Source organism: Rhinoraja longicauda, chromosome 1 (genome assembly GCF_053455715.1).
Source record: "Rhinoraja longicauda isolate Sanriku21f chromosome 1, sRhiLon1.1, whole genome shotgun sequence".
NCBI lineage: Eukaryota > Metazoa > Chordata > Chondrichthyes > Rajiformes > Arhynchobatidae > Rhinoraja > Rhinoraja longicauda.
The window spans coordinates 43,267,128-43,285,755 of record NC_135953.1 but is presented as its reverse complement, the minus strand read 5'-3'; the positions used below and the strand labels follow the sequence as shown (position 1 = coordinate 43,285,755).

General features: G+C 41.9%; 1 protein-coding gene across 14 annotated transcripts in view; it reads left to right on the top strand.

The window, feature by feature from the left end:
- atosb (atos homolog b) overlaps nucleotides 1-18,628 on the top strand; it is a 108,872-nt gene that overhangs the window by 58,314 nt on the left and 31,930 nt on the right. For 11 of the 14 annotated variants that reach the window (XM_078396449.1, XM_078396400.1, XM_078396370.1 and 8 more), the window contains one exon: nucleotides 12,562-12,791. The gene's annotated coding sequence lies outside the window, so the exon portion shown is untranslated. Of the gene's footprint in view, nucleotides 1-10,498; nucleotides 10,707-12,561; nucleotides 12,792-18,628 lie in introns of all 14 variants that reach the window. The other 3 variants (XM_078396381.1, XM_078396359.1, XM_078396343.1) reach the window with 1 other exon arrangement.

Sequence of the window (18,628 nt, the reverse complement as noted above, 5' to 3'; positions counted from 1 at the left end):
AAGGAAAATGTAGAATAGATCATTGTTAGCTTAGAGAAGGTAACAACAAAGCAAACAGAAAAAAGTAATCAGGAACAGTCAGACTGGTCAAAGAACTGGGAAGGGGAGGGATGGAGAGGGAGGGAAGGCAAGGGTTACTTGAAGTTCGAGAAGTCAATATTTATACCACTGGGGTACCCGTAAGCTGTCCAGGCAAGATATGAGGTGCTGTTCCTCCAAAGGACAGAAAGGTTAGTGTGGAAATGGGAGGAGGAGTCAAAGTGTTTAGCACTCGGGAGATCAGGTAGGTTTAGGCGGACTGAACAGAGGTGTTCAGTGAAACGATCGACAAGCCTGTGCTTGGTCTCACCGATATATAGGAGTCCACACCTGGAACAGTAGATGAAGTTGGAGGAGGTGCAAGTGAACCTCTGCCTCACCTGAAAAGACTGTCAGGGTCCTTGGACAGAGTTGATGGGGGAGGTATAGGGACAGGTGCTGCATCTCTTGTTGCAGGGGAAAGAACCTGGGAATGGGAGGTTTGGGTGGGACGAAGTTAACAGGGAGTTGCGGAGGAAATGGTCTCTGCGGAAAGCGGAAAGGGGTGTAGAAGGGAAGATGTGGCTACTGGTGGGATCCCGTTGTAGGTGGCGAAAATGTCAGAGGATTATGTGCTGTATGCGACAGCTCATGGGGTGAAATGTGAGGACTAGGGGGACTCTGTCCCTGTTGCGACTGGGAGGAGGGGGAGCAAGAGAGGGGTAGCTGGATATTGAGGAGACCCTAGTGAGGGCCTCATCTATGATGGAAGAGGGGACCTTCCGTTCCCTAAAAAATGAGGACATCTCAGATTTCCCCTTGTGGAACACCTCATCTTGGATGCCGATGCGGCGTAGACGGAGGAATTGAGAGCAGGGGATAGAGTCTTCACAGGAGGCAGGGTGGGAAGGTGTAGTCTAGATCGTTGTGGGAGTCAGTAGATTTATAATAGGTGTCAGTTGATAGTCTATCTACTGTGATGGATACGGTGAGAACAAGAAATGGTAGGAAGAAATCAGAGATGGTCCAAGAGGTCATGGATGAGGCCCTCACTCGTGTCTCCTCGGTAACCTGCAGCTCCGTCCCCATTTAGAACGGAGATGAGGAAGAACTTTTTCAGTCAGAGAGTGGTGAAGGTGTGGAATTCTCTGCCTCAGAAGGCAGTGGAGGCCAGTTCGTTGGATGCTTTCAAGAGAGAGCTGGATAGAGCTCTTAAGGATAGCGGAGTGAGGGGGTATGGGGAGAAGGCAGGAACGGGGTACTGATTGAGAGTGATCAGCCATGATCGCATTGACTGGCGGTGCTGGCTCGAAGGGCTGAATGGCCTACTCCTGCACCTATTGTCTGTTGTCTATTGCTCCCCCTCCCCCTGGTCGCAACAGAGACAGAGTCCCCTTAATCCTTGCCTTCCACCCCATCAGCCGTCGTCACATACTACACATAATCCTCCGAAATTTCCGCCACCCCCAACGGGATCCCACCACTAGCTACATTTTCCCATCTCCACCCCTTTCCACCTTCCGCAGAGACCGTTCTCTCCGCAACTCCCTGGTTAACATTTCTTCCCACCCAAACCACCCCCTCCCCAGGTACCTTCTCCTGCAACCGCAGAAGATGCAACACCTGTCCCTATACCTCCTCCCGCAACTCTGTCCAGGGACCCTGACAGTCCTTTTAGGTTAGGCAGAGGTTCACTTGCACCTCCTCCAACCTCATCTACTGTATCTGTTGTTCAAGATGTGGACTCTTATACATCGGCGAGACCAAACGCAGATTTGGTGAATGCTTCGCAGAACACCTTCCCTTAGCCCGCCTGAACCAACCTGATCTCCCGGTTGCTGGACACTTTAATTCTCCTTCCCATTCCAACACAGACCTTTCTGTCCCAGGTCTCCTCCATTTTCAGAGTGAGGCTAAATGCAAATTGGAGGAACAGCATCTCATGTTTCACTTGGGCAACTTACAGCCCAGTGGTATGAATATTGATTTCTCTCACTTCAGGTAGCCCCGGCATTCCCTCTCTCTCTATCCCTCCCCCACCCACGTGGCACAAGCTTCTCGTTTTCACCCTACAAACAGCTCACAATGGCCTGTTTCTTTTATCATCGTTACTTTTTTGCATATCTTTCATTCATTGTTTATCTCTCCACATCACTGTCTATATCTCTCTTTTCCCTTATCCCTAACCAGTCTGAAGAAGGGTCTCGACCCGAAACGTCACCCATTCCTTCTCTCCAGAGATGCTGCCTGTCCCGCTGAGTTACTCCAGCTTTTTGTGTCTATCCATGATCCGTGAATTTGAGTGCAGGATAGAAATTGTATGCATATCTATCTACGCTTTGTTGATGACTGCATCGGCGTTATCTCCTGCACCCATGCAGAACCCATGCAGGGTGAGTGGTGATCCTAGAGAAGAACATGTGAGGAATATATAGGGTAAATGCATTGTGTCTTTTACCCAGAGATGGAGAAATCAAAAATTAGAGAACAAAGGTTTAAGGTGAGGGTGTGGGGGGAGAGATATCATGGGAACATGATGGACAACTTTTTTACTCAAAGGGTGATAGGTGTATGGAACGATCTGCCAGAGGAGTAATTGAAGCAGGTACTATCACAGCGTTCAAAAATAAAATTGGAACGAGTACATGGATAGGATAGGTTTAGAGGGATATTGGCCCATTGCAGACCATTTGGATCGAGTGTAGTTGGGGCATGTGGTTGGTCTGGATAAGTTGGGCCGAAGGGCCTGTTTCCACGCTGTCTGACTGACTCTGACTGGTGAGGCCAGTGTGGCACCTCCATACATGGGGTGGGAGATACTTGATCAGTTAGGCAAGTTGGAAGTTAATATGGCAATGCACTACTGCTGCTCTATTACACATGACTTGGTCTGTGCCAAAGTGAAGGCTTGTTCTCTATTTTGACCAAACATCAGCTGGGGATCTCAGAAGTCATTGTGGACATTGCATTCGCTCAAAGAAACTTCGAGCACTTCCTCCATCTGGTTATCTCTTCCCATGTCAGAGTTTTGAGCCTCTAACATTTGGCACACAAACAACATTGCCTGACCAATGGAGCTGATGATATGTAATTGGGGCCTCAATGCTCATGATTTTGGTGTCGATGGTTGACTTCTCATTCCAATGAATTGGGAGGAATTTGCAGAGATTGCATTTATGGGATCTTTCTACAGCAGCCTATGAGATGTCTCCTGCAGATCGTCTGAGATCTTTAAAACATATAGGAAGGGTAGGCTCTTTTGCTGCTTCCCAGGCTATGATTTTAGTATGTTTGATGATTTGATCTTTAAATGCCCTTTACCTCGTGGTTGTGCTGATGCATTGAATATAGTGGTGGGGTTCAATATGAATGTCTACCTTCCATGAAAGGTGCCTCCTGGGATTTGAGACATGGTTTGTCTTTCCTTTAATTTTTTTTTTTGCGTTGAAGTGCAGTGTAGTACACAGCAGGAGCAGAGAGCTGGAGGACATTTTGTCTTGAGAATGTTGAATACGAAAGTTATTTCTTCACTCATTCTGTGAATGAATTGATATTGGCCTGAGTCGATGCTCGCTTGAAGCTCACTGAGCTTGCACAAATGCAAGCACTATGTGAATTCTGCCGTTTGACAACTGAATTTCAGTGATTTTGGTTCTAGAACACAGTTGTCAGAAGTTTGATGGGTTCCTAATTTGCCTGGTATCCCATTGATAGTTTATTGGAGGTTCGATGCAACACTGCTGCAAGAAAGCTTTGAGGTTAGTATTGGAATAATGATGCAGCCCTGCTTTGCACCAGCCTTCCCTGGGATTGGCTCTGTCTCTGGTTAGGATCATGGTTTGCATGGCATCCTCTAGCATACAATCTATTAGCCCACTCACGTATGTCCTTTAGAATGTGGACCAGGAAGGAATGTAATGTAATAAAGATCCTCTCTACTAGGTGTCCCGTTAACAAGTCACCTCGCTCCATGCTATCTATGTCCTATGTGATTTCATCACCTCATTATGATGTCATCTAATATCTAAAACTATGCTTGATTGTAGGAGCCAATCTCTTTTTAGTGCTGAACAGATGTACCAACACAAAATATTCCGAAGTGATGAAGCTGGAGTGTACTTGTACATTCAAAATTCTTGTCCTTTACTTCCGCAAAATTATAGAAAAGTCATCACCAGGTTGAGAAGCTAAGATTGATTTGTAAATGCTTGAATATAATAGTGTGGAGAAGACATTTGAGGTGAAGTAATGAATTTGCTAGTTGTTAAATTATTTATTAGAACACATAATTCTCTTGCAGTGATGTTTTATATTTGCTGAGATGGGTCTAAAGCCTTGTTTCACTATTTGCAATCAGAATTACAGTTTGCACTAAATTTTCTGTAACCCATAGCGTCGTCTGTCCACTTTCTTCCATGAATGCTGCTTGACAGCTGAGTTCCACCAGTTTCTTCCACTTTGGTATTTTTTGTTTGACGTTGAGCCATTTACACTCTTTTATATTCTGTAAGAAAATAACTGCAGATGCTGGTACAAATTGAAGGTATTTATTCACAAAATGCTGGAGTAACTCAGCAGGTCAGGCATCATCTCAGGTGACGTTTCGGGTCGAGACCCTTCTTCAGACTGATGTCGGGGGCGGGACAAAGGAAGGATATAGGTGGAGACAGGAAGATAGAGGGAGAACTGGGTAGGGGGAGGGGAAGAGAGGGACAGAGGAACTATCTAAAGTTGGAGAAGTCAATGTTCATACCACTGGGCTGCAAGCTTCAACTTTTGCCTCAACTTTATTTTGCACATTATTTCACAATCCTTATAAATATTTTAGTAAGTGTTTTAATCTTCAGTCATATTTTGTATTCTCATAATCCTTAATTTTATTTTCTAATATAGAATTTTACAATTGTTGAACATTGTTCCAAGTTAACAAATGAAAGTCCTTCCTCATGTATCTTGTTAATTATTTCAATTCTAAGTGTCACTAAAGATTTAAAGATTGCTCTTTAATCTCTAATTCCATGGAATAAATTCTTAATTTTGAATATATTTAATGATGATGATGGAGTACCATGAACCTTTAAGTATAATCTTGCATGCAGATTTTTTTTAACCCTTCCAGTTGCGGTAACATTCTTCTTCTAAAGGATATACCCGGAAATGTCTGCGGTATTCCTGCTGTGTTTTTTTTTAAGCCATACCTTCTATTTTACTTGCTTTCAGATTCATTGGCCTTGCACGGCCATCGTTTAGTTTTAAAATGAGACCGGGAAACCTACGTAATTACATCCAATTAGTCAAATAACAGTAGTGACAATTTTAGAATTGATAATCTCAGATAAACTTGATTTGTTTTCTTAGTAATGGAAAAGGACAATTAGGGTATTGTCATTGATGGATACATGAAACTCAAAAAGGTGTTTGAAATGTTGCCAAAGTCTATTCAACATAATTTAAAACTAAAAACACTGCACAGAAGAAAAAAATCTACCTACAAAATAAAATCTGCCTACATATGGTCTGTATTACTCCATTCCCTGTCTTCATAAGATTGTTTAAATGTTTCTTAAACATTCCTATCATATCTGCTGCCACTACCTCCCTTGTTAACAAGATACGCATGCATATGGGTTCCTTTGCCCTCTGATGCTCCAGACAAACAATCTAACCTCCCCTTTTGGCTGTACAGACAGATGACATTCCAGGTTAGGATCTTTCTTCTGATTAACTCTAGTTGGGGAAGAAAGCTGAAGGAGAGGTGGTGGGATAAAGCCTGGGAAGTGATAGGTGGATGCAGTGGAAGGGGACTGGTGAAGGGGAAAAGGTTGTTGTTGGTGCGTTACCTAAAATCAAATTAATTGTTCTACCATTGGGTTGGAAACTACCCAAGTGCAATATGGGGTGCTGTTCTTCCAGTTTGCATGCGACCTCACTTTGGCAATGGCCAGGACAGAAAGTTCAGTATGGGAAGGGGAGTTAAAATGGTTACCGGGAGATCCAGCAGGCCAGTTGCAACACTTGTCCCGATATCTCCCTTGCATCCATCCAGGTTGTCCAGCCGTCCTTCCAAGTGAGGCAAAGGGTCCCAAGCACCTCCTCGAACCTTATCTAACACATTTGGTTCTCTTGATGTACCTGCCTTTATGTCGGCAAGACAAAATGTAGACTAGTTCATCATTTTGCCGAAAACCTGCACTCGATCTGACAAGACCTGCCGGATCTTCAAAGTGATGAGCAATTGAGGTGCGATCAAAAACGTTTACAATATGATCTGGAAAGGTAATGAAAGCATTTATGGAAGTAACTTTCCAATGGGGAAATCCTTCTCTTGGTCTATCATGATTTCTAATTTGATATGTGATCATTTGGTCATTATTCTTACAAAGTCCCCATTACTTTTAGAAATAAAATACAAAATTCTAGCAGAATTCATTGAAATTATCTCTAATATTTAATCAACATGTCATATTTTTCTCTTTGTTTCTGCCATTTCTCTCCGGTGACCCAATTGAGTCAGATTTTGCTGTTTCAATTTTTGTTCCAGTTCTGTTGAGAAATGCCAGCATTCAACCTTTGAAACTGTAAAGTTCCAAACTTATGAACTATCAAACAGGGTCTGAGACTGCCAATGAGTTCAGAAGACCAAATTGGAGCTGGCTTAAGATCTGTGACCCAACTGTGGAATAGGACAAAGGATTAGGAGGCAAAATGAAAGCATCTTTTTGTAAAGTATCATCAGTTTGTTTCATTTTAATGTTTCTAATTATGAATGGTTTTTTTCAAATTTTAATTATTTAATCAAGTTTTAATAGTTTTCAAATGTTTCTGAATGCAAACACAATAAAACCAATTTAAAATTGTCTCTGGAATTTAGAAAGCCAGTGAGATGGACCCTTTTCATATGCAGGTTTGGAAGTGAATTCTGGTAGTCCTGGGCTAATAAGATTTGATTAATAGATTGCAAACCACTGATTTCAGAAGCAGTTTCACAATACTGGTGTTCCTCAAACTACTGTCCAGCCTGAGAAAAGCATATCAACATATAACAATACTTCCAGCGAGAATTGGAGCAGGGAAAAAGATATAATGGCAAATTTGAAATGTCAATGAGTCGCACAAATAGACTGTGCAATGATCTGCAGCAGTGCAGGTCTGTGCAATGATCCTGAACTACCCATATCTCGTAATTCCATTAATATCCAGAAATCCCTTGATCATTGATTTTATTGACCTTCACATCCCTCCAGGAAAGATAATTTCAAAAAAACACAAGGTTATTTAAAACTAAGGTGAGAAGAAACTTTTTCACCCAGAGAGTTGTGAATTAGTGGCATTCTCTGCCACAGAAGGCAGTGGAGGCCAATTCACTGGATGAATTTAAAAAAGCTCTAGGGGCTAGTGGAATCAGGGAATATGGGGAGAAGGCAGGCACAGGTTATTGATTGTAGATGATCAGCCATGATCACAATGAATGGCGGTGCTGGCTCGAAGGGCCAAATGGTCTCCTGCACCTATTTTCTATGTTTCTATGTCATAAGTAATAGGAGTAGAATTAGACCATACGGCCCATCAAGTCTACTCCGCCATTCAATCATGGCTGATCTTTCTCTCCCTCCTAACCTTGTTCTCCTGCCTTCTCCCCATAACCTCTGACACCTGTACTAATCAAGAATTTATCTATCTCTGCCTTAAAAATATCCACTGACGGTCTCCACAGCCTTCTGCGGCAAAGAATCCCACAGATTCACCACCCTCTGACTAAAGAAATTTCTCCTCATCCCCTTCCTTTAATTCTGAGGCTCTAGTCCTTAAACTCTCCCACTAGAGGAAACATTCTCACCACATCCACTCTATTATTCTGACATAATTGTGTGAAGAAATGTCTTATCAGTCCTAACTTGTCCCTTATTCTGAAACTCTGACTTTCTGACTCCTACTTTCTTAGTCATGGAAAATATCCTTCCTGTGTCTGTTCAGGAAAGTCCTGTATGAATGTTGTAAATTTCAGGGAGATTGCCTCTCTTTCTTGGGAACTCCTGAAAATACAGACTTTGTCCACTGAAAATGTCCTATGGCAAACTTGGCATTCTAGGAATCAATTGTTGCAACCCCATTTCTATTTCTCTCCTGCATGATGACTTATCGCCTCCACAATTCACTCAACCACAGTGGTGTTGTCGGGTAATACATTGATGGCATTGGAGCCACGCATTCATTGGTGTAAAGTGAGTAGAGCTGGGGGTTTAAGCATGCAGCCTTGAGATGTTTTTGCCAAACCGCACTGATTGAGGCTGTCGATGAGGAAATTGAAGATCCAGCTGCAAAGGGAGGTACAGAGGCCCAGGCCTTTGTGATGAGTTTGAATGAGATGATAATGTAGAACAGCAAACTGTGGTGGATGTACAGCACCCTGACGTACATGTCTCTGTTATCCAAATAGTTCAGAGTACAATGAAGAGCCAGTGAGACAGCATTTGTTTTGATGATGAGCAAATCAAAGCTGATCTCGGTAATTTCTGAAACAAGAGTTGATTTGCGCCATAACTAACTTCACAAAGCACTTCATTACAGTGGATCTAAGTGCTACCTGATGGTAGTCATTGAGGCAGGCGCTCTTCTTGGAGATTGTTTTGATAAATATACTTTAGAAGCAAGTGGGAACCTCGGACAAAAGAAGTGAGAGGTTGAAGATGGTGTTGAAATGAACTACCATAAGAGGTAGAAGCTGGCCCAATTACAACATTTAAAAGACATTTAGATCAGAAGCACTCAGCAGATGAGGTAGCATTTGTGGAAAGAGAAACAGGTATAATATTTCAGGCTGAAGATCTTTTGTCAGAATTACATAATTTGTTACTTTGAATTCCCCTTTAATAACAAGTTCATAGTAGTGGAAGAGATGGTCCACAGAGATTTGTTGATGTGGTTGGATTAGGATTGTGCAGGTTGGTTCAAGAATTGGTCAGGTTGGGCTGAAGGGCCTGTTTCCGTGCTGTATGACGGTCTCTATAAGATTTATGAGCAAGGCCTTCAAGATTTTAAAGTTGGTTTGTAGGGCTCGTCATAATTCTGTACCTCTCCTGGATCACTTTAGAAAGTGTATTGTGGGGGCCAAAATAAAACAATGCAAATCTAAAATGTGGTTCTAAGAGCCAGGTTAAAAATAAATGCAGGAATTACATTTTAAAGTACATGTGAAGTTCAAGGATTTTATTTAAATTTGCCTTAATTGTGTTTGTTATTGTACACTTGGTAAACCAAAGTGTATTAAATGAAATCAGAATGTATCAAATTAAACTTAGCTACAGGAAGAGAATGCGCAAGAAATAAAATTCCAATAACACCAAAAGTAAAAACAGCTGTGCTAGAAATTAGATGAAACAGAAAATAATGGAAAAACACCATTGTTTCATAGAATAAAATGATTTAACATTTCAGGTACTGATCAAATCCCAAAGTATTTTGGTTGTATCTGAGGCATGAATAAGGAGGAGGGAGTTGTGGTTAGAGGTGAGGAGTGTAGTGTAGGAAACCTAACCTGACAAATTTAGCATTAAGTCTGCAGTTCTTTTGATTGTTATTCAGAAATATATTAAGATGATAATAACGCAGCCAAGAAAAATGACTCCTTTAAACGTGTGTGAGCTTTGGACAAAAATTAAATTTCATCACTTTTGCATTTTCTAAGTTTTTCAGCTTATTACATTGGGGACAGTAATAAGCATTCCAAAGTGAAATATATTTTTAATGAATGTATAATCCAGGTGTGCTCTCTGCACTGCTGCAGGCAACTGCTGTATTGTAACATGCTGTAATTTGGATAATTCACTAGAGCTCTTTGTTTTGGTGAATAGTCAAGCTGCTTCACACATTATTATAAGAAAATAACTGCAGATGCTGGTACAAATTGATTTATTCACAAAATGCTGGAGTAACTCAGCAGGTCAGGCAGCATCTCGGGAGAGAAGGAATGGGTGACGTTTCGGGTCGAGACCCTTCTTCAGACTGATGTCGGGGGTGGGACAAAGGAAGGATATAGGTGGAGACAGGAAGATAGTGGGAGATCTGGGAAGGAGGAGGGGAAGGGAGGGACAGAGGAGCTATCTGAAGTTGGAGAAGTCGACGTTCATACCACCGGGCCGCAAACTGCCCAGGCGAAATATGAGGTGCTGCTCCTCCAATTTCCGGCGGGCCTCACTATGGCACTGGAGGAGGCCTATGACATTATGATCTACTCGGAATTCTCTCTATCTTCTCTCTACCCAACTAAAACACATTCTTTTGTTGCAGATATTTGTATGTTTATTCCATGAACAAAATGACGTGCTTTCTATTGTTAACAAACCATAAAGTGATCAAATATTTATGATAAATTTAAATAATGTGAACAGCATTCAAAGCAAGATTTCAGTGTTTTACTTTAAAATGCTCTGTCGATGCCTGTGCCTCAACTCATTATAAATTTACCATTTTTTAATTACAGATCATTCTTCCGGCACCCAAGTTCACAAGTTACAGGAATAGAATTAGGCCATTCGGCCCATCAAGTCTACTCTGCCATTCAATCATGGCTGATCTCCGCCTCCTAATCCCATTTTCCTGCCTTCTCTCCATAACCCTTGACACCCGTTCTAATCAAGAATTTGTCTTCAAAATATCCATTGACTTGGCCACCGCAGCCATCTGTGGCAGTGAGTTTGACAGATTACCTACCCTCTAACTAAAGAGGTTCCTCCTCGCCTCCTTTCTAAAAGAGCGTCTGTTAATTCTGAGGCTGTGACTGGTCCCAGACTCTCCCACCAGTGAAAATATCCTTTCCACATCCATTCTATGCCTTTCTTTATTCTGTAAGTTTCAATGAGGTCCCCCCCTAAACCTTCTTAACTCCAGCAAGTACAGGCCCAGTGCTGTCAAACGCTCATCAAATGTTAACCCACTCATTCCTGGGTGATCAAAACGGTGGCTGACCATGTAGTATCAAATTATACTTGATCCTGTGTATTCCTGAGTATATATGTAAGTTCTAAGCCACATGAGATCACCCCATCAAATTCAGATGGACTGGCACAACTGTTAGAGCTACTGCCTCGCAGTGCCAGAGTCCCAGGTTCAATCCTGACCTCTGGTGCTGTCTGTGTGTTGTTTGCAGAGTCTCCGTGACCACGCAGGTTTCCTCCAGGTGCTCTGGTATCCTCCCATAACCCAAAGACGTGCGGATTGTAGGTTACTTGGCCTCTGTAACTTACACCCCTTGAGTGTAGGGAATGGATGAGAAAGTGGTATAATACGGAACTAATGTGAACAGGTAGTCAGCGTTGACTCATTAGGCCCAAGGACCTGTTTCCAGGCTATATCTCTCGACTAAACTACATGCCATGGTGAGGACACAAAGTAATGGGGTAACTTAGTTGGTCAGGTAGTATCTCTGGAGAACATGGATAAGTGATGTTTCTGGTCGAGACCCGTCTTCGGATTGATTGATCTTGATCACAAAAACATCTATCCATGTTCTCTAGGGATGTTGCCTGACCTGCTGAATTACTCCAGCACTTTGTGTCCCTTTGAATATGAACCAACATCTGCAGTTCTTTGTTTCTGCCATGGTGAGAAGATCTCCATCTCTTTTGAATGGCACAATGCTGTACAGGGGTGAAATTATGTTTTAATAATTCACCTTGTGAAGTCGAAATTTTAGGAAAAATAATGACTCGAAATATTGGTGTAACATTGTATTCTCAAGTTGAATGAAACTTTTCTAGTATTGTTTGAATTCGTCACAAATTATTGGTTCCCTGCAGAAAACCTGTACCTTGTATTGTAATTTGAGGCTTTGAAATTGGGCATAGATGGTTTAATTGGAGTGTTTCAAAAGATCTGGGACACGTTATAATTCTTTTAACTTCTTCAAAGATAAATACAGGTAATTCTGCTATATCACGTATTTCCATAATGCTAATTGGATATCAGGTGACTGATGAATGAGAGAACTCTATTTGTGATATGTGGGACGAATTGGTTAAAACACAATTTTGATCAGGACCTAGATAACAGGTTGGGAAATGAACAAGCAGAGAAAAGCCTGTCCTGGGGAACAAACACCATCTGGAGGAAACATAACTTGCCACATAACCTCTTAAGGACATAATCTGTCAGTTTTACCAAGGTGGACATTGAAATTGAGCAGCAGTGGCTTCTAATGACACTCTGCAATGATGCCTATTAAGCAATGTAACATATAGCCTTTGTTATTTTTAGCTTGCTGTAACAAAAATAAACATGGCTATTAAAAAGACCTTTTTATTTTTGAAAATCCTGCAAGAAAAAATAACACGTTATTGTGAGTCTGAAACGCTCAACCCTTCACCCCCTTTTCCACATTTGCACAGTTGCTTATATAACATTTTTTTTAATACAAGGTTTCTTAGAAATGCAATTATTATGTTATAGCAGAGCTACCTAAAGTCACATTCTGAAATTTTAATTCCATAAACCTTGCATACAAAACTGAAATAATAAAACTGAAATATAATTAATTTATTTCTTTAGTATTCCAGGGTCCAAAGACTTGAGCGGGGATCAAGTAACGTCTAAATATCAAATTGCATGCTCCAGTGATGGTGGAAGTTACTCTGCAACCAGTTGGTATCTGCGGTAGTGAAGATGGATTTGACAAAATAGCTGACACCAACAGAAAAACTATTTGGAATTTATTGTACCAAGAAAGTCGTGTGACACAGTTTATTCCCAAAAAAGGCAGTCATCAGAATAGTGGAACGGTAAGTTTGATGTTCAGGTGGTGCAAAGAGAGAGCGCGATTTGTTTGAATGACCGCAATGTTTGTACCAAGTCTGCCAGATGGATAACAATGTTGGCATGAAATTATTAAATGAAATCCTAATAAAGCTGAAAATACCAAGATCAAGCAGCAGTAAAAAGTTTGTCGAAAAATCCTGACCCAAAACATAGTGTTCATTCCCTCCACAGACACTGCCCGACCCACTGAGCTCCTCTAGCCCTCGGGCAGCTACTGTAGAGAATTCTTTTATTCCTTTATTCGTCCCACACCGGGGAAATCTACCGGGGAATGGAATAATTAATATGTTAGCTGAGTGAATTTTCATCAGAACTGAGGAAAGGATTTTTTAGGTTCAGAGAAAGGGTAGATATCAGAAAGAACAAATGCAGGGTGGTTATCTTTCCATTTTTGGTGAAAGGTCATTAACCTAAAACATTAACAGTCTTAGGATATTAACCTTAATCGTTAACTCTGCAAGCATACCAAGAAGTTACAAAATTTCTGTTTTATTTCAGATATCCAACATCTGCACTGTTTTATTTTTTATTTACTTCTCTTCCACCTCTCTGCTGCCCGTTTATGTAGTGGATATCCCTCCAAGATTTCAATATTACTCTTCCTCGTCCCACCTCCCACACATCTACAGTTTCAGTTTAGTTTATTGTCACGCGTACTAAGGTACAGTGAAAAGCTTTTGTTGCTTGCTACCTGTGTCTTTTTCTGAATCTTAAATCTTTTTGGCTCTTGCTTTTCTCATTTATGAGGAAACATCATTGAACTGCAATGTTCACTTTATTTTAATCTCTATCATGTCACAGAATATAACACTGAAACAGGTCCCTATGGCCCACCATATTCATGCTGACCATCAAGTACCCATCTATACTAATCTCATTTCCCAGCACTTGGTCTGCAACTTTCTTTGCCTTTGCAAATTAAGTTCTCGGACTGATACCTTCTAAATGTTGTCAGAATACCTGCCTCCACCACCGCCTCAGGCAGTGCATTCCAGATTGCAAGTTCCCTCTGGGAGATTTTTTTTAGAGGATCCCCTCTAATCGCCTTATCACCTGAATTCAGTGCGCTCTGGATTTGGACATCTGTGACATCAAGGTCCAGAAAGCCCTCGCATGGAAAGCCCTCAATAAAATGGGGGAAATCTGGACGTCTCAGATGTGTAAGGGTCTTAAACTGAGATTCTTCCATGCAGCTGTAGAGACAATATTATTGTACGGGTGTGAGGAATGGACTCTCACTCGAGGACTGTCCAAGTCTCTCGATGGTATCTACACCCGAATGCTCAGAAAAGTTCAAAATGTCAGTTGGGGGGACCACATCACTAACGCCCAGCTCTATGGGGAGATTCCACCTCTGACCGAGAAGATCAGGTCGAGAAGGATGAGGCTCGCTGGTCATTGCCACCGCCATCCAGAAATACCAGCAAACAAGGTTGTGCTAAGGGGACCCACCCATGGAAGACGGAACCCGGGACGACCAAACAAGACGATGCTTAAGACGTTGATGGTAGACGCATATGTAGAGACAAAAGAGGAGCTTGCCAGCTGTGTGGAGGACAGAGATGCGTGGTGTGTCCGTCACCGTGCCCATCGGAAACCAGCACCACTGCATCGCTAATGTTTTCAACAATTTTAAATTAAATTAAAAAATTAAGATATGCAGAAGTTTCTCATTATGTACTCTACATATGCTTCTCATAACTTTGTATACCTATTGCAGGGTCACCTTCAGCCTCCTGTGCTCCAAGGAAAACAAACCCAGCCGATCCAGTCTCTCCTCCATAACCAAAACTTTCCATCCCAGGCAATACCCTCGTAAATCTCATCTAATAGTGTGACGACCAGAAATGCGCACAATATACTTACTATGGTCTAACTGAAGTTTTATAAAATTTGTGCCATGACCTTCATGCTCTTTTATGTCCTGACTAATGAAAGCCAACATCCTGTATGCCGCCTTCATCACTTGGAGTCGTTAAGTCATCGAACTTTAAAGCACAGAAGCAGGCCCTTTGTTACTTCCAGAACAAGGGGCCACAGTTTAAGAATAAGGGGTAGGCCATTTAGAACGGAGATGAGGAAGAACTTTTTCAGTCAGAGAGTGGTGAAGGTGTGGAATTCTCTGCCTCAGAAGGCAGTCGAGGCTAGTTCGTTGGATGCTTTCAAGAGAGAGCTGGATAGAGCTCTTAATGATAGCGGAGTGAGGGGGTATGGGGAGAAGGCAAGAACGGGGTACTGATTGAGAGTGATCAGCCATGATCGCATTGAATGGCGGTGCTGGCTCGAAGGGCTGAATGGCCTACTCCTGCTCCTATTGTCTATTGTCTATTGTCATAACTCGTCCATGCTGATCAAGTTACCTAATTGAACTCTATCTACCGATGCTGCCATCTCTAAGGAGCAATGGATTTGTCACCCAAATCATCGGGGTTTACTTGTCAATTGCCCCTTTGGTCCCGAGTAGTTCTGGCACTTTTGCAGGTTACCCTCTTCCTCATAAAATAGTTAGAAAATGCCTTGGAATGTTTCTTGCACTTATCTGCCAGTGATATTTCATGGCCCTTCTTTGCCCTTCTAATTTACCCCACAGGCATTCTACACTGCTGAAGGGCTCGCTGTTTTCAGTATTTTATGCTTTTTTTTTGCACTGCTATTATCAAATTTTCCTTCAAGACTTGCGTTCCAAAACGTTCACCCTTACAGAAACGCATTGGCCCTAAATTCTCTCAATGCCTCTTGCTGGATGCAGATTTATATGCATTAGAGGTTCCAAGTCAATGTTGCTACCCCGTGCACAAATTTCAGTACCTCAATCTCTTGACCACTCTGATCCCATTCGAACTCATTGGACAAAAACAGCTGTGCAATTGGGGACCATTAAATAATTCCATCTTAAAAACTAGAATGGATACCTTGTGTGCCATAAATTCTGTGGAGCATGGAAGTATCTAATTAAAACATTTTTTTAGCTTTGACACAAGTTTATTTTGGAAGGAATTAATCCGCTTATGAGAATGATGAACGTGAGATTGATTGAATTGTCAATTTGCATAATATATTGCTTTTTTCGATATTATTTACATGTATATATTTGCAGAATATTTAGGTTTGGTTGTTAGCATATAAAATTGTGGTTTCTGGGCTGAGGTTCAAATTCTACATGTTGTTTTCCAGAAAAAACTACTTTCACTACTCCATAATCCTATTATGCCTTTATAGTTCACAAACTATTTTTTACCACTGTGCTCAGTTTGCCAGCTGATGGTCCACAACACATAGCATTTTATGATCCAAAATGGATGCCCATCTATTTCTTCTAACCATTGTAGCTTTCTACCTTGCATGGCACTGAACCCGAGTTCTTGTCCACAACTTTTGTTCCCCCAAACTTAAAACTTTCCCATGGTGGGGTAGAAAGTGCCCGTTTGCGAGTTGTGTTACCTAGTCAACCATATGATGTGCTTAATGGACCAAACATCTATTACCTAAATATCAGTTTTGTACAATTGGTTTTTTTTTCTGTAACCTACTCTTGCCCGAGAAACAACCCATTCATTTCTTTCTTATCCTTGACTTTGGTTTTACCCTAGGTTTGGTACTTGGAGTCATAGTCATTCAGCGCGGAAACAGCTCTTTGGCCCAGCTGCACATGCCGTCCAAGGTGTCCCATCTGCACTCATCCCACCTGGTCGTGTTTGACCCATATATATCGCTCTAAATCTTTCCTATCCATGTACCTGTCCAAATTTGTTTTAAATGTTGTTATAGTTTCTGCCTCAACTACCTCCTCTGGCAGCTCATTCCATATACCCACCACTCTGTGATAAAGTTGCCCTGTGGATTCCCATTAATCTTTCCCCTCTCACCTTAACCCTATGTCCTAGTAGGTCTTTTTCCCCTACTTTGGGTAAAAGACTGTGCATCTACCCTATATATTCCCCTCATGATCTTGGTGTTTCATACGCCGCATCTGCGCCCGGGATGAGGTGTTTCACACTAGGGCATCAGAGATGACCTCATTCTTCAGGAAACGGGGCTTCCCCTCTTCCATTATAGATGAGGCTCTCACTAGGGTCTCTTCTACATCCCGCAGCTCCGCTCTTGCTCCCCCTCCCCCCATTCGTAACAAGGAGAGAATCCCCCTCGTTCTCACCTTCCACCCCATCAGCCAGTGTATCCAACAAAACACTAGTATTGTGTCTGGAGATCCTCATGGGAAGAACCCCACTGTGGAATAAATCTGATGTGCTCATCCAGTATTACGTGTGATTATTCAGACTGAAGGTAAATAACTCGGATTATCAAAGCTTTCAATGAACTATGTACCTGCACTCCTAGTTCCTGCAGCTCTGGAACACTCCATAGAGCCCTGCCATTCACAATGAAGGTTCTGTCCTGCCCTTTAGACTTTCCAAAATGCAATACCTAGCATTTATCTGCATTAAACTCCATTGAATATTCCTCTACCCACTTGCCCAACTGATCAAGATCCTGCTGTAACCTTTGATAACCACCTTCGCTATTTAAAATACCACTCACTTTAGTGTAATCTGCAAATTTACTAATCATGCCTTGTACGTTCTCATCCAAATCATTGATATAAACAACAAACAACAATGGGCCCAGCAGTAATCCTTTAGGCACGCCGCGAATCACAGGCTTCCAGTCTGAAAAACAACCTTCCACCATCACCCCCTGATTCCTTCCATGAAGCCAGTTTTCTATCCGATTGCTAGCTCTCCCGGAATCTAATCCAATCTAACGTTCCAGAGCAGCCTACCATGTGGAACCTTGTCAAATGCCTTGCTGAAATCCCTGTATACAATGTCTGCAGCTCTGCCCTCATCAACCATGTGGGTCACCGACAAAAAATTCAATCAGATTCATGAGACATGATCCCACATACAAAACCATGCTAGCTCTAATCAGCGCTTGTCCATCTAAATGCATATATATATATATATATATATATATATATATATATATATATGTGTATATATATATATATATATATGTATGTATGTATATCATTCCTCAGAATACTCTCTAGTAACTTTGCGACTACAGATGTTAGAGTCACTGGCTTATAGATCCCAGGCTCTCACTAGGGTCTCTTGCAGCCCTTCTTAAATAGAGGCACAATATTTGCCACCCTCCAGTCTTCCAGCACCTCACCTGTATTTAATGATGACTCATTAATCTCAGCCAGGGCACCTGCAATTTCCTCTCTAGCTACCCACAGGGTCCTCGAATATATCTGGTCAGGCCTGGGAGATTTGTCTACCTCCGTACACGTAGGGCATTCAGCACCTCCTAATACTGTTTGCCCTCAAGGCACTTCCATTGACTGCCTTAATTCCTTGGTCTTTATGTCGTTCTCCACGGTAAAAATAGAGGAGAAATACTCATTGGAGGCCTTGCCCATCTCCTGTAGCTTCACACAGAGATAACCACTTTAATTCCTGAGGGATCCCATTCTCTCTGGCTAAGCTTAATGTACATAAAATCTCGTTGAATTATCCTTAATATTATCTGCCAGAACTATCACCTACCCTGTTTTTGCCCTCCTGATTTCCTCCTTTAACATGCTCAGTTGCCAAAATTCCAGGGATGCATTTGATCCCAGCTGCCTATATCTATCCCATGCCTCCTCCTTTTTCTTGACCTGAGCTTCAATTTCTCTTGTCATCATCCAAACTTCCTAAGCCCACCTACCTAGCCTTCGCTCTAACAGAAACATGCATGCCCTGAACTCTAGCCATTACACTTTTTAAAAACATCCCACTTTCCTGACATTCCT